The sequence below is a fragment of the Panthera onca genome, chromosome C1, assembly GCF_046562875.1.
Source record: "Panthera onca isolate mPanOnc1 chromosome C1, mPanOnc1 haplotype 2, whole genome shotgun sequence".
Lineage (NCBI taxonomy): Eukaryota > Metazoa > Chordata > Mammalia > Carnivora > Felidae > Panthera > Panthera onca.
The window spans coordinates 52,204,434-52,229,967 of record NC_138346.1 but is presented as its reverse complement, the minus strand read 5'-3'; the positions used below and the strand labels follow the sequence as shown (position 1 = coordinate 52,229,967).

Genomic DNA, 25,534 nt, shown 5'->3' with positions numbered 1-25,534 from the left:
TTGTCTTGAAGTTAAAATCAGCGTCCTTGTACTTAACACTAATACTACTAACATGTTTGATCCAAACAAAAAAGTCCCCTTTCTTCCTCAGGAAGGAAAACCTCATTCCTTGATTTAAAGTCACTTGTTCCCAGGCTTACTTAATACAGTGCTCATGGTGGGTACAAGTACTGGAAAGGGACTCTGTGAGTCAAGTTTGTTGGTTCAAATCATCCTTCCATTCTTAATTCATATTTTCATAGATTTAGGTTGAACTCTACAATCCCATGAACTTACACTTAAAACATCACAGAGTTCATGTGTACTATACGTTGAAAACAAATTGATTTGAATTGCAAATTTGAATGCTGTTATTAATCTTTTTTTCAAAATCATATTTTACTTCATCTCTTCCATGGCTCTCGGTTTCCTGGGAATATAGTTCGTTTACAAGAAAAATCATCAAAATGGTTACAAGTCAGGTCAAATATTTGTTGTCTTGTTAGGGAAGTTTCCATTTGTTCAGAGTTTGAAGACACTTGAGTATAAATATGACCTGTGTAATATGAACTCCAGTTGATGCTGGAAAGAAATCATTGCAGCATGCCTTTACCTGATAATATGATTTGGGTTTTCCACAAGTGAACCAATACCCTGGCAATGAAACTATTATGTGGAATGATATTGATGAAGTGATAGTTAAATCCATTTATTTTTAACGTGCCAAACGGGATTCTTCTTGTTTGAATTCCTCCGCCTTTTTTAATTAACTAAAATAAAGAATCACAGTGTTATTGGTTCTCACAAATTTTCATTACGCTCTATTCTTTATTTATGTAGTAGTGAAATTGAAGCAGCCATTTAAATAAATGCATGGTTTGTGGTTATGTATACTTGGTGTAATGTGTTCCTATTTTTTGTTGGAGCTGCATTTGTTTTCAGGTAAGATGTAATTAAACAATTCTTTTCTAGTTTACATTCCTTTATTTACCTTGTCAAAAAGTGCTGGTTGCCCTGAAAATACACTTTTGATATTACTGGTACCATGGTGCTTAAAATATCTGTACTCTAAAGATTTTGCTCATTTTTGCAATTATTGGAGCAAGGTGACAGGTGAATATATGGGATGGGTAGAGTGGAGTGAAAGACTGATACAGTGTCTTATAAGCAGACTTCTCATATCTAGCACACAACTTTTTTATCAGTATAACAGCAATTGCAATATTAATAAAACAGCTATAAAGAAAATATTTAATAGTATAACAAAAAGTCTTGACCTTTTTTCTGAATGGTATTTTCTTAATTAAACAAATATTAACTGATGTTGATTTGCTTCTCTGTGAATTGGGAGTTTTGCAAAAAAAAAAAAAATGATGTCCATCTAGGCTGGGATGGAAATCAGTCTATAAAATTTTGTTCAACCTTAATTGAGAAGACACTGAATTCATTAGTAGTTTGTGGGTCACAGTGACTGAAATACTACAAAATGATAGACTTTTAAGGGCATTTACTGATATGTGATTCTAACGGCTTTGGCCCTTTATTTTGAGAGAGTGGGTGAATGTGTGAAGGTGGGGAGAATGGCTAGCTGATGGTGTGGGGGAAATAAACCGTATTGGTAACGAGAGCATGCTTTTCCTGTTTGTCTGCAAGAATATGAACATCCTAAGACTATTTGACAAACGGAAATCAAGTTACACTGTATTTTTCGCATTACCCTGATGTACGATTCAAGAAACCCAGTCAAGTATGAGATTAATTTGACATATCTCATTTATAGTGAACTCAAGGTTTTTGACAATCATTTCTTCTACTGTAGGCTCTTAACATTTCTTTCATCTTCTACAAGTATGTTAGGGATCTTTACTAATCAGCATATCAATTTTTTAACATCATCTATTTTTTTATTTTTTGAAAAATGGGATTATTTACTTCATGGTACTACTCATAAACATCATTTCAAAGATTCCTAAAAACATTGTGCTTTTGATAACTAATTTTCCCATGCACTTTTGATATGAAATTACCTAACTTTGGAAATTCAGAATAATATATAAAGTACTAAAGTGTTTTCTTATTCTCTTCTTACCTAAAATGATCTCTAATATTAGAAAATTATTTTCAAAATGGAGAAGACATATGCAACATATTTTAGTAATATTATTTGTCCTACTGTTGATACATAATCAGCACCAAACTTTACCTTGCTCTGATAAGGCACTGGGGATATTTCTTTCTTTTGTCCTTAAAGTTGTTGTTAAACTGAGATTTTTAACTCCTCAACTACAATGATATTTTTGAATCACTCTTAGAAGTTCCTTTTTTTTTTTTTTTTTTTTTTTTTTTTTTTTTGCTTAAAAGTATTTCTAAACCCTGAGAATGCTGTCTCTCTTTTCCTTCTTTTTTTGAGCAGCTGTCCTCAATTTGGCAATGTCTGAAGATATTTTTTGGTCTCAGCAACAAAGGGGGTGGAGTACTCAGCATCTAGGGGGTAGAGGACAAGGACGCTGCTGAACATCCTGCCCAGGACATTCCCTACAATAAAGAAGTATGGGATGCCAAATGTCAATAAAGCCGAAACTAAGAAACCCCACTTTACAGGTCTCAGATACTTTATTGTGGCTAAATGCATGATTATGGGTTAGAATTTTTGTTTTCAAACATCCTGAAATCTCATGTTCCTTCTTTATTCCACTTGCTTATAAATATTGGCCTACAGGATCACACCTAATTTTTAATTGAACTTTCTGAAAACTGCCTATGGAATGCCTAGGAATCATGATCTGACTGGATTATCCACTTTTCCCTTTCTTCATTATGAGTAGTACCAAAATGACAATGGTCACATTATCGTTAAGCCCGTGTTATGTCCACATTACTAAACAGTGCTATGTTTTCATGATTTGTAGAATATTTCCCTCATTGCTTCAACTCGTGGATAAGGAAGGATTCATTAAGGCAAGCAAGACACTAATATCATCTATTTAATTGCTGTGTTCCTGATTTCATGTGTAAAGTCAACTCTTTAACAAACATTCACAATTCTATAGATATTTATTGAGCACCTATCATTTTCCAGAAATAGTTTTATGTTGGAAATTCAGCAGTGAATAATACATGAACCTTAATTTTGTAGTGATTATGTTATAGAGGATGGGAAGATCTCAAATCCCCTTTTCTGTCAACCATCTTTGATTTTGGTCTATAATATACCAAAAACAAAACAAAACAAAACAACAACAGAATCTGGTGCATATAAATGGTTGCAGAAGTTGATACTTCTTTTGCATGTAAACTCTGTTTCTTGGGGACTGCCAAGAACCTTTTCATTAATTTCTGAGCTTCACTTTCTGGCAAATGTCTCTATTTTCAACTTGCTTGGTGTGCATTTCAGAGAACACTGACTTTGAAGTAAATTTTGAATGAAAGGAAATAGAATATTTGATGAGTCGAAATAATGTTAATAAGAATAGTCAATCTGGCATTTAGGGGGGAAAAGACATAAAAATAAAGATGGAAACTTGTGAGAGGAAAGAGGCCAGTCATGCCTGAAGTTTATTTTATTTTCTATGCCAAGAAAAATGGTAACAGGAAAGAAAAGAAAAGGAAAAGAAAAAAAAAAGGAGAAAAGAAAAAGAGCAGTAATGTACCTTTCCAGTATAAGTGTAACTTGGAATAATTCTTTTTCTTCTGGTACATAGCTCTGTCTCTGGTGAATTATTTAGAATTCCTTATCTGTTTTATACTTTATTTCTCTGTAGTCATTGATGAGATTATTGGTTTCTTCTTTAGATAGAAAATGAGAAACATAAATGAAGCAATATAATACAATTTTAATGTTCTGGTCTCAATATGTCTTTTGATTTTACTTTATAGTTTCTTTCCTTTCCTAATGCTTGTTTTCTTAGTATATGCAAAATTATTTTCTTAGGATGTGCAGGAGTTAAATGTACTAATATGTTAAAATGTGAATAAAAGGATTTGATGCTCTAAAATTCTCAGGCTCTGTAAACCTACCAGTTTTTAAGTAATCATTTAACTTATTAAGATGGTGTTTACCAAAAGCTGAGATTTATCCTCCCTCTTCTTTTTCATTTAAACATAAGTTGAGATCTTACCCAACTAAGGAGTTATTTGTGTAAGAAATTCCAAAGGAACAATATAAATGTGGCTACAAAAAGTGGTTTTAAATTATGTAAGTATATTTCCTGGAGTTTACTGAAAAATGAGAGAAATTCTAAGACTATGGCTTATAACTGGTTTTCTAGCAATGAATTTGAAGAAAAGGTTGAATTTCATCTCAGAAGTCTTAGTGGTACTGACAGCAGTGTAATTGCCTTTGTTGTGTGAGCAAAACAAAGAGAAGTATTTTCTTTTTTGTTCAAGTACAGGCTTTGCCATCTATCTAGTGGTCTGAATGCAGGCAAATTTCTTAATGGATTGAGTAAAAATACTGATCTCACAGTGTCATTACAGAAACGAAATGAGATGGCACAATTTAGTACTTGTCACAGAGAAATTACATAATAGTAAGTGTTCCCCCTTCTCACTCAGTCGTAGGCTATCCTAATTCATTTCATAGAAAGAATCTAAAGGAACTTTATTTTCTTAAAAATTTTTTAATGTTTATTATTTATTTTTGAGAAAGAGACAGACAGAGCATGAGTGGGGGAGGGACAGAGAGAGAGGGAGACACAGAACTTGAAGCAGTCTCAGGCTCTGAGCTGTCAGCACAGAGCCCGATGCGGGGCTCGAACCCACAAACGGTGAGATCATTACCTGATCCAAAGTTGGCACTTAACTAACTGAGCCACTCAGGCACCCCTCTACGGGAAATTTAACTTTTTTTTTTTTAAATGTTTATTCATTTTTGAGAGAGAGAGAGAGAGAGACAGAGACAGACAGATAGAGAGAGAGAGACATAGAATCCGAAGCAGGCTCCAGGCTCTGAGCTGTCAGCATAGAGCCCAATGCAGGGCTCGAACCCACAAAATGTGAGGTCATGACCTGAGCTAAAGTCAGATGTTTAGCTGACTGAACCACCCAGGTGCCCTGGGAACTGTAAAGATCAACTAGTGCCTTACACATCTGATGCTTGTTTTCCCGATGTTCTCTTAACCACTAGCCTATGCTTTCCTCATGCTAATGAAGTGTTAACCTCCTAAGGCAATGGACATTTATAAATGTTATGTTGAAACATACAAAGTTGCCACTTTTATAGGTCAAACAGTTACATATTGGCCAATTTCATATGATTCAGCTTTCTATATATAGAGATCTAAAAAACAAATCTTATTTACCAAAAAAATTTCATATGATAAGTCTGCCATAATTTGATAATGCTAGAATGTAAATGCAGTTCCATTAGCTGTTTGAAAAAATTATAAAAAGACACAATTAGAAAAATAGTATAATCAAGAAGAGCCTTGAGCAGGGGTTGACAAACTAATCTGTGGGCCAAATCCAGCCTGATATGTGTTTTTGTGGAACCCATGGGGTAAGAATTGTTTTTACATGTTCAAACAGTTGAAAAAAATCAAAAGAAGGATAATACTTTGTGACACATGGAAATTAGATGAAATTCAAATTTCAATGACCATAAAAATTTTTTTATGAGTGGGAACAACTCATTTGTTTATATATTGTCTTAGGCTACTTTTGTTCTGCAAAGACAAAGTTGAGTTGTTGCAATGGACTTTATGGCTTCTAAAGCCTAAAATATTTATTACCTGGCCCTTTACAGAAAAGGTTTGATGACCCCTGTTGTAGAGTCAAACTGCCTGTATTTGCATGCCAATGCCAATACTTCTAGGTAAGTTACTTAACTTGTATGAACCTTAGCTTACACATTTTTAAAAAGGCACACTAATAGTACTTGACCTCATAGAACCATTATAAGTGCTTGGTACATCATAAATACTCTATAAATGTTACTATAAATATTAATATTCTTTCAGAGTGCCATTGTAAATGGGAATAAAAACTTACAGATGCTTGAAAAGCTCAGATGGGTGATAATTGTTGCATCAACCATATCGGGATAAAACAAGTCACCAGCATTCTGTAGACTTTAACAGTAGATTGTAACCACTTACTCATACAAATGATTGTAATATTTACATCTCATACCGCATGGACCATCTCAAGTTAAAAATATGTAAGTTTCTAAATTTGCAAGTGTTAAGCTGCAAAGTAGAGGCTGTTTTCTCCCTGGGACAATGAACATCTGCTGAAACAATCTGTCCCACTGAGCATTTGCCTCTGCTGGCCTTTTTTTTTTTCTTTTTTTTAAGAAATGGAAAAAAAGATCATTGTTTAACTTCAACTCTTCTCATCTTCTCAACCAAGAAACGGTTTCTCTTGGGACTAGATGTTTCTGAGATATGGAAAAGTAAAGGGGCCTCAGCTTTTTATTTACTTTTTCCTATTTTCAAGTAAGGGTAAGTAGAATTTTACTCAGAGTGCCATGTTCTTCTCTCCTTTCTATTTAAATATTGTTTGAAAGACCACAGGCTTTTCTAGATGATTTAAGATTTCTGTAGTGAATTGAGCTTTGCAGCCCTTTCTGAGAGAGACTGGGAGGTGGGGTAAACCACAGCAGAAAAAGGGTCAAGTTTTAAAATAGAAAGACTCTTAACAAGTAGCTCAGATCTATTACTTGTATGCAAAGTCAGAAGGGTCTGGAGGGAAGATGATCCAAAATCTTGGAAGTAAAAGAAAATGTTCCCAAAGCTAAAATCCAATAGCATCCTAGAGATAATAGATGGTTTAAGTAGAACTGCTGATAAACTTCAAGTCCAAGACTTATCAGTCAGGCTACCTCTCCAGCTTTTCTACAGTGGTTTCCCCTGGGAAAGATGAAGAGAGGACTCTTCAAGCACTTAGCTTTATAATGTTGTACTTAAGAAGTTGGTGAATAATAACTATTAGAGTTCTCTGGGTAAACCAGCTTGAATTAAAGGTGCTTCTTTTGTTTCCTTACTTTAAAGTAGAGCTTCTCTGGTCCTTGGGGATTACACCAAGAGCAATGAGTCATATCTGAAATGAGGAAGGGAAAGTGTTGTCAAATTTCATGTTGATTCATAAGAGTAAGCATGAAAGGTTGTTTGCGTATTTCAACGGGCAGGGAAGCACAAGGGGAGAGCAGAGAATCAAATGTTTGAGCACTTAAGAGTTTCTATTTACTACGAAAGATTGAAGAAACTTGCTGTTTTCAAACAGAATGGACTCTATCATACATAAATTATTCCTGATTTTTGTTGTTTTCTAATTACTATTTTTGCTTATAATACAGTCAAGTATAAAAGAAAGAAAGAAAGAAAGAAAGAAAGAAAGAAAGAAAGAAAGAAGGAAGGAAAGAAAGAAAGAAGGAAAGAAAGAAAGAAGGAAAGAAAGAAGGAAAGAAAGAAAGAAAAGAAAGAGAAAGAAACTGTTCAGCTACCAAGTCAAAAAATATTTTGCCACCTGCTATGTATTTTGCCAGCCAGTTAAAATCTTTAGCATTCTTTGGTACCAAGCCTTAAGATGCTTGTGGGGTGGAGGGAAATTTTCCTCTGTTGGAATCTTTTGGATGATAGTCAAATACTTCTGTAATTTCCTTCACCATTTTTAGCTACTGTTGGCATCATTTATTTCAAGAATGCCTGTGGAATGTCAAGAAGATGCCAGATATTATTTTGAATGTTGTATTTTAATATAATATGAAGCTAAAGTTGTTCCTAGAGACTTCAGAGATAAAGGTAGGGTGCTTCTTTCTTATCTTTTAGCAAAATGGAAAGCTTTAATTAAGGACCAAATAGTTTTTTTGGTCAGTCTAGAACCTGTGAAAGTAGATTAGAAAGGAATTTTTAGCCTTTGGCTACAGGCAGGAACAGATTTACGTGTCAGGGTGGAGGAAGTAATGGAGCAGAAGGAAAACCAGAAGCTAGACTTATCACTTAAGTTATCAAATGGTCCAAATATTTGGTCCAAAGGCAATGACTTCATTTGAATTGTTTTGTCCTGGATGTGGGCATTTGAGTCCTCCTCATTTAAACCTTTGAGAATAATGATTCTAGCAACACTCTGAAATAAACTTTCTACAGTTATTTCCCCAGTCGAATAAGTCTATAATTAGAAATTCTATCATTGCTGGCTAGCCTAATTCCCTGAAACATGCATATGAGGTTTGTTGTGCTGGCACCAATAGAGAAAGAATGATAGAGCTGGGAGGGACCTTATGAGATCATCTAATCCATACTAAAAATCATTCAAAATACATGGTTCTTTAGTCACAGGTTTCCCAGGGATTTGTTACACCAGCAACTGGAGTATGACTAGGCCTATAACAATAAAAGAGGCTTGCTTGCCTTTCTGATCAAGAATCATTGCAATATCAAACAAAGGATAAATTCTTTTCTAAGAAGCTTATGACTAATTCAGGTCTCTACAAGCATTCCAGGAACAAGATTCTTTTTGGTTACCAAGATCGTAAGTGTGATTTTGGCCCAGAGGCTTAAAAACCAAAGCACATATGCTGTGTCTCATTTGTTCTGTGGGCCATTTCTCTTTTCATTCCTATGCTTTCATTCCTATGATTTTTTTCCCCTTCTCGTTTTATTGAGAAACAACAAATACAAGTATTTTTAGCTGGCTTACCTGAATTAATCTCTTATAGGGCTAACCTGTTTGAACTAAGAACCAGAAACAAACAAACAAACAAACAAAAAAACAATTAAAAGAGAAAACTCTTTCCTGCTCTATATTTTTTTAGCTCCTATCCCATTATTTTTAGTTTGTGGTCCTGGGCAAGTCATTTAAACTCTCTGAGCCTCAGTTTCTTCTTCTGTATTGAATAAGAATATGAGCCTAGATTACTGAAAGAGTCTCTTTTAGCTCCAACAATCTATAATGCAATCTATCATAAAGCAAAATTGTGACCTTTAGCATGAAGAAAGGGCAGTGGGAGAGAAACATGTTAGGAATTTTTCTCATTTCTCCCACTCCACAAATGCTGCAAATGGCTAACATCAGTGACTCAGAACTTTAGTAGGTATATTAACTTGGGTTAAGTTTCACCCAAAACTTATGTATTTAAAGCTGAAAGGGAGAGAAATTCTAAGCTATAATCTTCTATTTTTCCCACTTTTGACCAGTTTCATGACTCAAAACCTGTTCTATTTTAAAAAAGTGTTTTTTTAAGTTTATTTTTGAGAGAGAGAGAGAGAGAGAGAGAGAGCGCACGAGCAGGGGAGGGGCAGAGAGAGAGGGAAACACAGAATCCGAAGCAGGCTCCAGGCTCTGAGCTGTTCTGCACAGAGCCCAACGTGGGGCTCAAACCCATGATCTGTGAGATCATGACCTGAGCTAAAGTGACCTGACTGGATACCTAACCAACTAAGCCACCCAGGCACCCCAAAACCTGTTCTATTTTCAAATAGAATACTGAATAACATATCATGTGTTAGTTTCTTAAGAAACAACAGCTAACTGAAGTTAGTAGTTAACATTGGAATTGAATTCTTCTAATTAATAAAATATACCTTTTTACTTTTCCTCATATTTGGGGGATAAATGTGATTACTTCTGCAAATGCCAGGTATTTTTTCCTAATACTCCTTTGTTAAAATCCTCAAAACACACGCACACACACATGCACACACACACACACAAAGTTGAAAATATAATCCAGGAAGAAAATATTGCTAAAAATTTACTTAAAATTTTTTTTAATGTTTATTGATTTTTGAGACAGAGACAGAGCATGAGTGGGAAGGCAGAGAAAGAGGGAAAGACAGAGACCCAAGCAGGCTCCAGGTTCTGAGCTGTCAGCACAGAGCCCGGCGCAGGGTTTGAACTCGTCAACCACGAGATCATGACCTGAGACGAAGTCGGACGCTCAACTGACTGAGCCACCCAGGCACCCCTAAAAATTTACTTTTAATGATTTTATTCCATATGTACAAATAGAATAGTTTCTCTTTTTATTAATGGCTTTGAGTATGGGGAAAAATAAGAGAATATTTTATTGATAAACCTCCTCCTATTTTTGAGCTTTCCTCAAATGGCAGACACACCTATAGCTATTGGAAACTATTGGAAAGTTCCAATATTAATAAAATATCCAGTTTTGGTTAGACAGTATTATTAACAGACTGAGAAAGGAGCTCATATAAAAGATCTAGTTATGTTTCATTTCCTGAATTTTTATGTCTAAAAACAGAAACATTCTGTCCACTTCCCATTTTGTGGAGCTATTGCAGAAATTTCCTGCCATCACAAATCTGAGAGATAGTGAGTTTTACTTAAAAGCTGTATGTGGAAAGCCTACTAAATTTATGCCAATGTAGACTTGGTTCATGTGAATGATCTAGGAGCATATCTTTTCTATTAGATGATGTTAAGAATCAGTCTTGGTGACACATTAAATCTTTCAAAGACACCACTTTATTTTAACTCTCATCTACTTCTTGTCAGGCTGATGAAGTTTAGGTTAGCTCAGTGACACCATTGAGCATTATTAACCATTGTAAATAACTGTACATGGAGAGATAATAGCTCCAGGAATAGCTGGTGACCAATTATAATGCTCATGTGTATATTTTTCTATCACTCTGAAAAGATAAATTTAATTTAAAAATTTCCACAGTATCTATAAAACCTGATTATGCCAAGTTAAAAAAATTATCCATATTATAGAACCAAAATAATATAAATAGTTCTATGCCTTTTATGCGTGGAATACACAAATTCAGAGGACATTCTGAAACAGTATCTGTGGCTTTCAACTTCAAAAACACTTCAATTTCAATCTTCTAGTTTGTTTTCATGGTATGTTCTGTTAGTTCTTATTTGAAAATTAAGAATATACTCCAGATAATATTGAACTCAATAGGAAGAGAAAACAGTCTATTTTTCATTGGATTCATGGTGGTAACCACAGTAAAAGCCAGTAACTTGGTGAATATAGTAATGTCTCTGGAAATCTTGAATGAAGAACATATTTTTTGCAAGATGAACCATGATGATAATTTCCAGGTATATCATTTATTTTCTAGATTGCTGTGCTTCAAGGAGACCTCTCTGGAGAATAATTCAAGCAATAAGAAAACAAATTTTAAAACATTAGATAAGACATTCAATATATTTTTTTCAAAATCTATTTCACTGACTTAGTATATATTCCAAGTAAGAAGCCATTAGTTTTATAATTGGAATTTAGACATTTTAATTAGTTCAGAAGTCTCTTAAAAATATATTTATTTGAGAGTGAGAGAGCGCATGCAAGCAGGGGAGGGGCAGAGAGAGGGAGACAGAGAATCCCAAGCAGGCTCAGCTCTATCAGCACAGAGTCCAATACAGGGCTCAATCTCATGAATGGCAAGATAATGACCTGAGCCGAGATTAAGAGTCAGACATGATTAACTGACAGCCACCCAGGTGTCCCCAGAAGTCTTAATTAAGAAAAACCTATACCTTGATGAACTACTAAGAAGAGTCATAAGATGAATGAATATGATCTGCAGACTGAAAATGATCCAGTATTGCTTACCCCAGAAATTATTTTTTTGTGTTTCAACACTCAGCTTTCACCTAATTGGCACATGATACAAATAACAGGTCTTTTAATACTCTGAGCCATTAGATGTGTGTCCAATGTAACCTACATTCACAAATAGAGGAATACATTCAGTTTTGCACAGATATGAAGGATAAAGAAATTCAGAAGTTAGATTTCTGAAAAGAATGTAAAAGATTCTCATTTAGGTATTCACTCATGTGAATAGCTGCCTGATGGTTCTAGTCATTCAGTTTTCTGAGAGTTGCCTTGTTATACAATAGTTGACTGGAAATGGCCCAGCTTTTGCTCCGACCATGAGTTTCACATATAATTTTCTGGTTTCCCCTGCTGCCATCCCCCACCTCCTCCCCCACTTCCCATCAGATGTGGTGAATGTCAAGGGGTACATCCTCACTGCTTTACTCCTTGTTCTCAGTTCCTACTATTGCTAAATTATGCCTTTTACATCCTTCCTTTCCTAGCTATCCTCTTCTATCCATTCTGCATGGACCCAAATGTGAAACACATGGGTTTTCATACCAGGCAGTTGGGTTAAAGATTTGGGTTATATCTTAAGATATGAGGACATTATACCACAGCACAGCAAATAATGTTACACTGAACAGCAGATATCCCTGTTCACTGGCAGTGATCCCTAGTAGCCAGCACTTTTGCTCAGGATCTAGCTCCTGATGTCTTGCTGGGCCATCTTCCCTATTTCCTGTAATCTCCCACTGCTTTTCCTGGTTTTGAAACACTTGAATCATCCATCTCTTGCTGAAGCAAAATATTCTTCTCACTTTGTTATGTGGGCAATTTTTCCTTTGTCCAATTAAAAAAATTTTTTTTAATGTTTATTTATTTTTGAGAGAGAGAGACATAGAGCTCAAGAGGGGAAAGGCTAGAGAGAGAGGGAGACGCAGAATCTGAAGCAGGCTCCAGGCTCCGAGCTGTCAGCACAGAGCCTGATGTGGGGCTCAAACTCACAAACCGTGAAATCATGACCTGAGACGAAGTCGACGCTTAACTGACTGAGCCACCCAGGCACCCCTCTTTGTCCAATTTTAAGCTCATTTTTGACAAGCTCCAAGTGCAGAGCCAATGATGGCTCATCAAAGTGTTTCTGCTTAACAAGGCAGTTTTTCCATGAGGAATTGTGTCATCTGCTTTTGAGTTATCTGCCCACGCACATACAGGTGTTATAGCACATTCTATATTTTGAAGTCTATTCAGCCTGCAGAGTATTAAGTTTGAAGGGCCTTGGCAAGAGACCTAGGATTCATTCCCTCATTCTCCCTATTCCCTCCTGACTATATCCACATCCCAAACCCTGTTGATTCTATTTGAAACACCTCTCTTCCCTCTGCTGCTACCCTAATCCAAATCAGCATGGTCTTTTTACTAGCTTAGTGTAATGGCCTCCTAACCTATTGTTGGGAGGAAACATTTATCCTCTACCAATTTAGGTCAATGTGTTTGGGGGCCTGTGAATTAACTGACAGTAGATTAATAGAAAAAATTATTTTCACAGGCCTGTGAGAACACCCCATAAGAAGTGACTCCCTGAACAAGTAGGAGTAAGGGTTTATATACCAGCTTAATAAAGGAGTGTGAATTTAGGCCTTCAAAAGATGGAAGGTTCTGATGAGACTTCTTTACACAATTTTTTAGAATGTCCTAGTGCCCAAGGCCAGTTGCCTCCTTGAGTCGAGACTTCCCTGGAGAGGAGGTTTGTGATAACCATGCTCATAAAGCCCTGCTTTAATCATGTAAGGGTAGCACAGATAAGATTTCTTTCCACAGATGTTTTCACTTTGAAGTCATCTTCATACCATCTTGGTGGGTTGTTGGTCCCTCCACCATCTCCCTACAGTCAATCTCGTTCCCACAAATCTTCTCTCCACACTGTAGCCAGAAGATATTTCTACAACACCAGATCATGACACTCCCTTTCTTCAAAACACTTCAGTGGCTTTTCACTGCCAAGGATTATGATTTATAATCCTAGATTTACCACTTGCCTACTAAAGCTTAAAGAACAAAAGGTATGAGTCTAATATATGTGGCTAGAGTTTATTTACATGGTAGAAAAGGTAAATTATGACATACAAAAACTAATCTTTAGTTCCTTCCTACATTTTATGTCAATGTTTCTCAGATTTTATTTCTAAAATCAGTGCTTCAGGCAGTGTTCCAGGTTCCAAATCTTTTTCTCTTCCCTTCAGTTTTAATTAACAATTCATTCCTGTAGGGCCTTACTGAAATGCTTGGCTAAGTAAGTTCATAAGCTTATTCTTATGAGTGTTTATAAGTTAATGTACTATGCATTTCCACCTTCAGTGTTGCTATTTTAATAAGGTCCTTCATGACTTATTCCACAAGATGACCTATAAAAGGCATTTCAAACCCTGAAGCAACAAGCTGAGGAGAAAACTTGAGCAAATGGGCTTTTGAACACCTCTTAACTTCAGGCTCTTGCTCTGCCTCTGAATAGAAGTGGCCCTGAAGGGAAGAATTCCATTGCCTTTGTATAAACTGCATCCTTCAGGAGTGGGTTTCGTGCTTCTCCATGGAACCCAATTAAGTAGCACAACTTAAGGTGATACTTTGCTATACAGCTGTGCTTCATACTTATGTGTTTTTTTTTTTAAATAGCTTTATTTAAATGTAATGTACATGCCATAAAATTCACGTATTTAAGGTGTACAGTTGGGTAATTTTTAGTTATTCTCAGTTGTGCAATCATCACTAGTATCTAATTTTCAAGCATTCTCATCATCTGAAAAGAAACCTAGTACACGTCAGCAGTCATTCCCCATTCCTATAACCCCAATCCAACACTAGGTAATAATACATAATCTACTTTCTGGCTTTACAGATTTGTCTATTCTGGACTTTTCATATACATGGAATCATACACTATGTGACCTTTTGTGACTGGCTTCTTTCACCTAGTATTATATTTTCAAGATTCATCCATGTTGTAGTATGAATCTTGTAGTACTTCATTCCCATTTACTGCCAAATAACAATTTATTATATGGATGTACCACCACTGTTTATCCATTCATCAGTTGATGGACATTTGGGTCATATATACTTTTTGTCTATCACAAATAATGCTACTATGAATATTGCTGGACAGGTTTTTGTGTGGATATATGTTTTCAGTTTTCTTGGGTATATATTTTGTTGTAGAATTGCTGAATCACGTGGTAATTTTATGTCTAACATTTTGAGGAACTGCCAAACTGTTTCCAAAGTGGCTATACCAGTTTTGATTCCCATTAGTAATGTGTTAGAATCCCAATTTTTCTACATCTTCACCAACACTTGTTATTGCCATCCTAGTGGATGTGAAGTGGTATCTCATCATGGGTTTGATTTCCTTTTCCCTAATCACTAATGGTATTGATCACCTTTTCATGTGCCATTGTTTATTCCATTGTTATTGGCCATTGTTTGCATTCTCTGGAGAAATATCTATTCACATCCTCTGCCCATTTTTAATTGTGTTACTTGTCTTTTTATTATTCAGTTGTAAGAGTTCTTTATATAGTCTTGATATAAGTTATTTGCCAGATATATGATTTACATATATTTTTCCCATTCTATTTGTTGTCTATTCACTTTTTGGTGGTTTCTTTTGAAGCACAATTGTTTTTAATTTTGAGGAAGTCTAAATTGCTCATTGTTTTGGAGTTGTATCTGAGATAATATTGTCTAACCCAAGGTCACAAAGGTTTACTTTTATGTTTTCTTCTAAGAGTTTTATAATTTTAGCCTTTAACTATAGGTCTAGCACCCATTTTGCATTAATTTTTGTACATGTGTGAGGTCAGTGTCTAACTTTATTCTTTTTCATGTAGATACCAGTTATTCCAGCACCATTTGTCAAAATTACATATGCTTTTAAACCACACCTAGGAAGCTATTAAGTTAGCAGTTATATTAGCTATCCATCACTGAGTTTCTAGTAAGCAAATTCCACCCTGAGAGGCTTCAGGTACTCGTATTTGGTTCTATAGATTTGTATACACTGTACTTCTCTTCTTGTTTCTGAATAATTTGTGAGTTTTGTTCTGTTGAATATTTCAGGTGTTTGGATGAATTTCTCTTACCCAAAGTAAATATATCATTTACATATTTAAAGTTAAAATGGGTGAGAACTGTTACAAGTAATTAATCTTGACCTACAAAGAGCTAGCAATTATCCATTCATTTCATCAAGAAAAATGTATTGAGTACTTACTGTACTATGTGTTGTGGACATAATACTGGAAATATAATGATGAACTAAACAGCCCTTGTCCTCAAGAAACATATTTTAGGGAGAAGAAGCAAAAATTAAAAAAAAAAATACCCAGGTAGATATAGAATTTGCAAGTTTGATACATGTTTAGAAGAACATTAAATTAAAAGCATATTAAAAAAATTAAAAGCTGGCATCTGGGTGGCTAGGTTGGTTAAGCAACTGATTTCCATTCAGGTCATGATCTCATGGTTTGTGAGTTCAAGCCCCACTTTGGGCTTTGTGTTGACAGCATGAAGCCTGGATGGAGTGTGCTTTGGTTTCTGTGTCTCCCTCTCTCTCTGCCCCTCCCCAACTTGTGCTCTTTCTCTCTCTCAAAAATACATAAACATTAAATAAATTAAAAGCATAAGCAGAGTTAGAGGGAGAGAGTGACGCACAAAGAGGTTATTAGTTTATAAAGAGTGGTCAGAGGTCTCTGATTAAGGCAACATTTAGTCTGAAACTGGAAGGTTGTAAGAAAGTATCTATGCAGATATACTAAGCAAGAGTGTTCCATACAGTGGAGACAAGGGCAAGTGACCTGAGAGGGTACATACCTGGCTCAGCTCCAATTTTCCTACTCCCTCTGTATTTCTAAAACAAACAGCATAATTTCTGTACAAATTCCACTTTCACCATAGTTTCTTTTCTACAACTAATTTGCCATAAAGGAGTGTACATTTTACCATACCTAGGAAGATTCAGTCTGAATAATGTTCAAAATTAGATAAATTTAAGACTAAGACAAAAACAACAAAGAAAAAAACATTTTCCTACATTACATTTTGCATCCTGCTGAAGCACCCTTTCTGATGTTGCAACTTCATTTCAATTCAGCAAATTAAACTGAATGCCTGTGGTGACATTTCCCAAATCACAATTTGTTAGGCCGTATTTGTGGTTCAGAGCTTTCACTAGGGACTTGACAATGGTTTAAGCAGTTAAAGATAGTCAGGTCTCAAAAATTTATGGTAACGTGTTTGCATTCTGACTCAATTTCAAGGAGCTGTATGTTCAGGAATGTGTATGGCTTATGAACAGCCTACCTTGAGCATCATTGGCTATGACACACTGGGTGTGTATCATGGGTCAGTTCATCAGTTATGCCACATATAACATGAGAAATTCAATGACTCATTGGAATTAATGTTAGAAAATCAGTTGCTATTGCCTATATATTATGTTCCCACTAAATATCAATATTCAAAGAGAAGATATATTTACTATGAAAATTTCAATGCATTTTGCAGTCCATTATTTTTCTTAAAAAGTCATCACTTTTCCAGACTAATGCCCTGAAAATCAATGCCTGACCTTTCACTATTCCTCCTTGCCCATTTTTGTGATCTCTGTTGCAGATTGCCTTAGGCAGTTGGCAGATCTTAAGTGGCCTGGATATACGAAAGCAAGGTACTTTAATACCTTCAATATTTAAACTTGTAATATTCCAGACGGCCCTAAACTAAATTAAAAAGTAATCAGGGAATGCCCTGATGTCTTTTTTCGCAAAATATATTCAACTCCTACCCACTGCCTAAAGTAAAATAATCCTTCTTGCCCCTGAACTCACATTAAAACCTTTTATCTTGCCTTGCCTAGCATTTCTTGTGTCTTATTTTCCACACTGTATTATACATACATCCTTTGACTGCTATTATCTAGGAGCAAATGCTAGGGTTGTAGAGAATTGTTAATAAATATTTACTCATGTATTATTGCATTATTATGACTTAGAAGTATTAGGGAGATAAATATTCAGAATGATCCCATGGTGTTCAACTTTGTGTGGCTTTGATTTAAAAAAAAAAAAAAAAAAAAAAAAGGAGAGGTGCCTGGGTGGCTCAGTCAGTTAAGCGTCCGACTCCGGCTCAGGTCATGATCTTACAGTTCGTGAGTCTGAGCCCCACGATGGGCTCTGTGCTGACAACTCAGAGCCTGAAACCTGCTTCAGATTCTGTGTCTCCCTCTCTCTCTGCCCCATCCCTGCTCGCACTCTGTCTCTCTCTGTCTCTGTCTCTCTCTCTCTCAAAAATAAATGTTAAAAAGAAAAATTTTTTTAAAAAGGAGAGGAAGAGTGGGAAGAAAAGTTTAAAGTGTATTATTCCTTTAGGGATATTTTTTCTTTGGTTTTACCTGCCCTGTGGTCAGAAATAGAATATAACCTTGAAAAGAAAGTTATATTCAGTTCTAATGGCTATTTCTTTTAAATGTAGCTGGAATATTGGTCTTTAAAGGGTGTCACCAGATTAAATCTGCCAAGTAAGGAAGGTGGAGCTGTGTGGGAATGAGGCTTTGTTTAATCAGGTTGTATAATGTTTTGCTGAGACATGTTGGGAAAAGCAATCCAAAGTAATGTGGACTTAGTATGAAATCAGTCTGAAGCACACCTTATAAATTTAGAGATCTTTTGACATCCTCTTGGAAATTCATTTATCAGAAATAATAGGGAAAATTAACTTTTTAATATATATATATATATATATATATAGCCCCTTCGCTAACATTTGTAGGATCTGAAAAACAGTACAAAGAGAGACCACATACAATATATCAAGTTATAAATTGTGGTAAGTATCTGTAAATGAAGTGTATTCTGTCTTCCTACCTTAAAGTTATCTTCAGGCAAAATTCAAAGTTAAAATTGTTTGATACCTTGGAGTTTCATGTTTAAAAAGTGGAAATCCTGGGAGAGCCTACTCAAAAGTACACAGCCCAGCCCCCCTTCTCTTCCCATTCCCAGCTCTATCCCACAAGGTGAGAGGTCTAAAGACAAGGTGAGAGATCTCAAGATTATACAGGTGGCCACATCAACCCACATATCTGATCCCCTGCAAACAGCTGCTGCTTGGGCATCCCTCAAACCTAGGGGAGTTTCACATAGATAGAACAATCCATGCTTGGAAACAGTCCTGGGGAAAAAGCTGAAGCAGGCTCCATGGCCATTTGGGTGGGGAATTCTGGGATATTAGGTAACCAGAGAAGGCATAGAAGGGGGCATGGCTCAGGCTCTGGATGGGCACAATCCTTGAGTTCCTGAATTCTTTGTCTTGTGCAATGAGCTATAGTTAGAGGATGTGCAGAGAGATTCTCTGATGCCTAAGGCCCAGAGATCAGAGGCCCATCTTGCCTGTGTGTGTGTGTGTGTGTGTGTGTGTGTGTGTGTGTACACCAAGCACTGTTGCCTACGTATATTTTAAAGATATGGAAAACTTAATATGCAATCCTGTAACTATTATCTAAGAAAGAGGTATAACCTTATGGATGATCGAAAAGGATGAGCAATATACCATATTTGTCACTTGGTGTACTTCAATGATTAGTTGACTGTAGATATCTACATTCTTCAAATACGTAATGATAACTATAAATTAATGAGATTGAAGTTCCTCTCAGGAAAGGCCTGGGAAGCTGTCAAGTTTCCTTACGTACTGAAGAATCAACTTCATTTCACCTCCTACTATATTGCTGTGCATTGTAGGAAAATGAAGAACATTATCTCCTGCTGAGCAGAGCCTAGCAGGGGGCTGACATGGGGATACTTCTTTCAGTTTTGTGTCTCCTCCCTCATTGGTGGTTTCACATGTCTTCCCTGGAGTCTCCTTGCTGCTCTTGTATGCATTTTGGGAGGATTTTCTTAAAACTTTATAACCCTTTAATCTGCCAACTATCTTTGGCAATGAGAGAGTTTAAGTCTTTTGAACATAGAGTATTTAACTGTATTTACTTTTTTGATACAGTGATATTGAAAGGAGATAATCAAGAAAATGAAACATGCAAATAAGAAAAAAATAATTTTTACGTGTGATTGTGGCTTTTAATTTTTAAGAGGTAATGTTCCAGCTAGTGTATTTTGGAAGTAGAGAAGTGACAGACTGGAGTGTAGGTAATAGAGGAAGACATCAAGAAATACAATGTGCAGTTAAGAATTTTTTTAGTAAAATGAACCCAGTGTTTGAGCAGATATTACAAATACATGTATTTGAACTACCCAGTTCTATACTATATTTAATAATCTTGGATAACTTGAAGTAGTAAATTTAATTTGTTATGATCGGATTTTCCAGAATCTGTAATGAGTCAAGATATTTTACTGATATTTTAAGTGATCCACACACTGGACCATGATCATTGTAACTATTTATGGGTTTCCTTATTACCTAACCATGTTCTCAAACATTTTATTACTTTGTGAAGAAGAAAGTGGGTAATTGGCATATGTACACAAACAAAGGAAGCAAGCAGCAATGCCAGATCCTTGGGGAAAAGAACATCTTGCTGGTTCACCACCCTGTTTCCAGAACCTAGAATCTACAATGGCCCATAGTAGTGTCCTCAGTAAGTATTTGTTGGCTAACAAAAGAGTAAGTGAATTAAGGGAAGTAATTTATATCAAGTACTGACTCTGGTCCAGGGATTAGTGTTTTAGTTTGATCAGTGTTTTGTAAATTGAATGGCATTAAACCTTCTGTTATAAGCAGACAAAATGAGAATCAACGAGGTTATATGACCTACCCAAGATAGCACAACTTGTGAAATGATGGACTTACTACAAACTACTGACATTTTATTATTTCAAATTTAGATCTTGTTAGCTTTAATAGGCATATCAAGAATATGATAGATATATAGTCAGTAGCCTCCTTTCAAGGTTACCAACATAGTTTGAAATAGAAAAGTTAGTCATTAGTGATCTAAAATGGCAAAAATCTACACCAAGTGATCCTGATTTCTCTGCTTCAGTGAGAGGCAGAATTCTCAGGCTGACTTCTGACCTCTTTCTGGTAACAATCAACAACAGGGGCCTGTAATGGCCACACAGATCAGAAAGAACAAAGTGTCACCTGTTCTCCAGAATCTTTCTTTCCAATTCGCTCTAACTTCCTGGACTCTGGGCCTTGGTTACCTAGAATGATGGCTTTTGGCAACTGTGCTTGGCCTTATATGACTTCCCTGGACTCTAGCCTAAAGTATAATAACTTTGTGCCCCTCCCAGCCTTGTATCTACCTCCCATGGTCTCCTGAAGCTCTAAAACTACGGTATCTGCCAAAATCTACCTGGCTAGACTCCTCTGTGTGTTCTCTTGGCTTGCATAACTTCATAACCACATAACCAATGAACTGCAGAAAACCTTAGGAATTCTAAAGAAAAATTAGGAAGTAAATTATCTCTAAGGGCAGGGCACCTGGGCGGCTCAGTTGGTTAAGCATCTGACTTCGGCTTAGGTCATGATTTCACAGTTCATGAGTTCGAGCCCTGTGTCAGGCTCTGGGCTGAGTGCAGAGCCTGAAGTCTGTTTTGGATTCTGTGTCTCCCTCTCTCTGCCCCTCCCCCACTCATGCTTATGCGCACGCTCTCTTTTTCTCTCTCTCAAAAATAAACATTAAAAAAATTTAAAAAGAAATAAATTAGCTCTTATTCTAAATGGTCTTCTTTGTTATTGCATTATAATACTTACATGGGTCTTCCCTCTGTTTAGATAGGCCTGAGAGATGAACTTTCAAGAAGAGTATCAGGCGACCATTTTCTTTTATCTACCGATACCCTACATTTGCAAAAGGTGTGTATGTGTGTTTGTGTGTGTGTACATATGTAATGGGTACTGGATCAACTTTGGGTTGTTTTGCTCAGGTGTTGTTAAATGTTAGTTTGAAGTGATACAAAATGGTCTTGTGAAAAACAAAATAAAATCTGAACTGTAAACACTGATGAAAACCAAATGAACCCAAGTCAGATATTGTTCCTACTATTAACAACAAGCATCTTTACGTGGGATGACAGTGATGGCTACAGTTTAAAAAGCACAGTTTTAAAAACAAAATCACATGTTTTTAATATCTTTAAAGCCTTGTTTTATTTGTCAAGGACAGAGAGGGAGGGGGAGAAAATATTAACAGGCTTTCCCTAACAAAAACTTGAGTTAATGTTATCTTGACTGTTTTACTGTAAAAGGATATGTACTCAAAAAAATACTCATTCTTAAATGTGAATTGTATTAGTCATTGAAGCCATGCCAAAGTCCTCATGGAAAGGTAAAACATTTTCTAGTTCTTAACCTGTGAATCTAAACAACAGGCAGATAAAATCTGAGAAACTGTTCAACTGAACTAATTTGTTTTAAACACCTGATATTAAATATTTGATTAAAATTTTGCTTACCAAGAGTTAGTTTGGAAGAGAAAAAAATGTTAATTTCAGAATGCCTTGGACACTACTTGCATGTTGTGACCAGATTGGTTTACATAGAAAAAAAAAAAAAAAAGAGCTTTAGAACATGTCACAGCTGAAATGGCATTTGGGAGTTTTATGAATTCAGTTGAAGACAGTATGGCTTATAAAACAAGCAGGGAACAAGAATTACACTTGATTTCTGGTTCTAGCTTTGCCAATGACTAGTTTGGTGAACTTCGGCAAGTCACTTGACCTCCTGTGGCTTTAAATGTTTTTCACTGAAATGAGCTGGGCTCTGATTCCTAAGATTGATTAAAGCTATGAAATCATGTGATTTGTTTAGAGGTCTCTATCAAAATACACATTGCTTTTTTACTTATTTCTGGGCCCATCCTAAAGGTATTACTGGATCTTATCCAATCACAGCCTCGGCAAACAATATAGCCACAGAAAAGCTACTTGCGTCACTTGGTTTTATTTTTTAATGTTCAAACAATACCTGGCAAATAAAGAAAGGTTCTTGGATTGTGATTGGCACAATGATACATGGTTAGCTGCACTGAGAATTTAAGCAAACCCTATATATTGTCAGGGTGCAGAATGCAGGAAAAGGCTGATCTGCAATTACCTGCATTTGTGAAGCAAACCAACGTAAATCATGGGTGTATAACATGGTTTCTTTATGCATCTATTCAGTTTTGTTATTTTAGCAGTTTCCACTCTCCTACTCATTGGCTTTTCTACTAGAATATACACACATTAAGCAACTTTTTCTAGTCCCCCCACCTTCCTAGTCTTCTACTGCATTTACCACCACAGTCCTCCCTTTATTCTTTATACTCTTCCATTTCTGTGACATTACTCTACCTTATACCTTGGGTCTCACTGCTCTCTCCACACTTTAAAAATAGGTATAGCACAAGATATATTCCCAGACCCTTTGCTTTTCTGTATTGGGTCTTGCTCCCTTAGCATGTTCTTGACAAATTGTCACTAATATGTGGACAGCTCCAAAATTAGCCTCTTGATTTTTTTTTTTTTGTCACTTTTGTACAGTTTAAAACTAACTGCCCACTGACTGTATTCTCATTCATTCATTTACTGGACAGAGTACATACAATGAAAGGACTGTTTTAGGGCCAGTGGAGAAGTTGAGAAATTGTTTTCTCAATACATCATTTCTAGAAAGAAATGTTATATGACATGTCTCAATACTTGCTGGATATTTTAAAAAGCATCTTCAGTTTTTTACAGGACTAAATTAGATATCTTATTTTTAAAGAGTTAATAACTCATGTTTTTTATGATTTAGAAATTAGGAGAAACAGAATTTTTAATAATAGGTTTTTAGGCTATATTAATTTTCAACTCAAGCTTGCTTTTGTTTGAAAAATATAAGATGCAGATGTAGTGCCTTATATAAAACATGTCTGTAGTCGCATTACTCACTTTCTCTCCTTTCCTTGTTCAGCACCCTGAACCAGTTTCCGTGCCTGCTGCCCAAATCAGCTCTTCTCATCTCTGTGTATATCATCTTTTGGTCACTCAGTCTGAAAGCAGATAAAATATGGCTTTTCCCCTTCCTTCTTCCCTGGCCTCTGGTATCCTGTCAGGCAGTATGTGGATCCTTGCTTCACCCTATTTTTCAAAAGCATCCCTCTGCATTCTCTTGGTCCCTCCCCAAGCGAGAACACCTACATCTGCAACAGTCTTAAGTTTTATCTCAATCCCTGATTCCCTTCCAAGTCTCTGCTGTCCCTGGTCAGCTGAATCTTTGTGAAGTGTTTTACACCATACTTTCATATCATCAGTAGCTCTCCAATGACTACAACATGAAGTCTAAACCCTTCACATGCAAGACCACAACAACTACCTGATCTCTTCAAGGAAAGTTAAACCACTTTTGAAAGGAAGAGGGGTTGTTCAGAATTGAGAATTTTAACATAAAGGGAGTTTTGATTCTTAGCATAGTTTGTATGTTTGTTTCATCTCCTATCTATAGGTTTTTTGGGAGATGATCTTTCTCTGAAAACAGAAATAAGAATCAACAATTATGGAAATAGATTTTTTAGAATAAATACATTGACAAAAGGAATATTAAGGGCAGAAAGCAGAGGGATTTGGCTTCCTGCATGAGTGAGTCTGGAGCCTCCCAGACACACTAGGATAGTTTGGGAGTCTGAGGAGGTAATAATTTAAATGAGAGCATTTAGTATCAAGGTCCAACTAGAAGGGAAGCAAGAATTTAATGCATGTATGTATTAAGGCTTATGATAAAGACTCGTGAGTTAAGAAAATTGAAATTATTCTAAATATTTGATAGTGCTCCACAAATTGGAATAAAATACATATTTGAAGAAGGAATTGTTATTAAAATCCTTTCTGAATCTTCATAATTTTCTTTTAAGTTTACTCTAAATAGAAAACACAAGTGTCTCGTGAACGTGCTGAAAGGTAAAAATACATAAAAACAAAGATCATCAAAATACAATATCCTTATGTAGTAGAACTGACAACTTAATTCTAGGAGTTAGGAAACACAGTGAAATGCAGTATAGAATCAATGAGTGCTCTGGGGTCAGACTGCCAGAGTTCAAATCCTGGTTATGCTCTTATTCTGAGTTTCTGTGGGCAAGTTACTTAATCTTTTTATGTTTCAGTTTCTTTAACTATAACAATACATATTTGAGTACTCATTAACAGCAAGTATTGCAAAGTATTACATGTATTTTATAGATGATGAAACGGAGCCATAGAAAGATTGATACTTGATGAAGGTAACACTGCCACCAAGCCTTAGCAAGTCCAAAATTTTCACTCTATATCCATACTGCCTCCTTGTTTTTGTATTGCTGGAGATATAATAATAGAAACTGGCCCCGTCTTCAAGATAGCACTTTAAATAGACAGAAAAACAAAAAGTGAATGGACAGTTCCATAAAGGTGCTCTGGAGCATGGTTAAAAGGGTATTTACCCAAGCCTGGAAGGGCTGGGGATGCCTTACTCAGAAGTTGACAGCTAAACCAGGTCGTGAAGTATGGGTAGAAATTAGAAGGAGGTTTGGGTGTGGTGGAGAGTGTCCTCAGCAAAGGAAATAGCAGGCAGAAGAGTGGAGAGGATGTTCTGCGTGCAAAGGTACAGGCTGTGAGGGAGGACACAGAACATTCAGTATTTACGAGAGGTCAGCTAGGCTGGAATGCAGAATTTGGGGTAGGGCAGGGGCCTGATTTTAAGGGTATAAGGTTGAAGCAGTTCTTCTCTACTAGTTATGAAAGTCACAAGTCAAGAAGAGGCAGCACAAATGCTTATACACAATGATGTACACACTGGCCCCAAACCACTAGTATCCCCTTAGATGTACAAGCTGGTACTTGTTAATTGTGAGGCATAGGTCCAAATCCTTTTAAATATAATGTATGCCTCTGGCCTGGGGAGGTCATATTTGCCTATAGGTAGTGTATACTTCTAAGGAAAATAACCTCATTAACAATTGAGAGAAATCACCCCTACTTCCTTCTTCCAGGTATTCTTTCTCAAGGAAACTTAATCTAT

The 25,534-nt window shown here is 36.0% G+C and overlaps 1 long non-coding RNA gene across 1 annotated transcript in view; it reads left to right on the top strand.

Moving 5' to 3' along the window:
• LOC145715658 (uncharacterized) overlaps window positions 1-25,534 on the top strand; it is a 47,498-nt gene that overhangs the window by 775 nt on the left and 21,189 nt on the right. The window contains exon 2 of the long non-coding RNA XR_014138050.1: window positions 21,290-21,370. This is a non-coding gene — a long non-coding RNA (uncharacterized LOC145715658). The remainder of the gene's footprint in view (window positions 1-21,289; window positions 21,371-25,534) is intronic.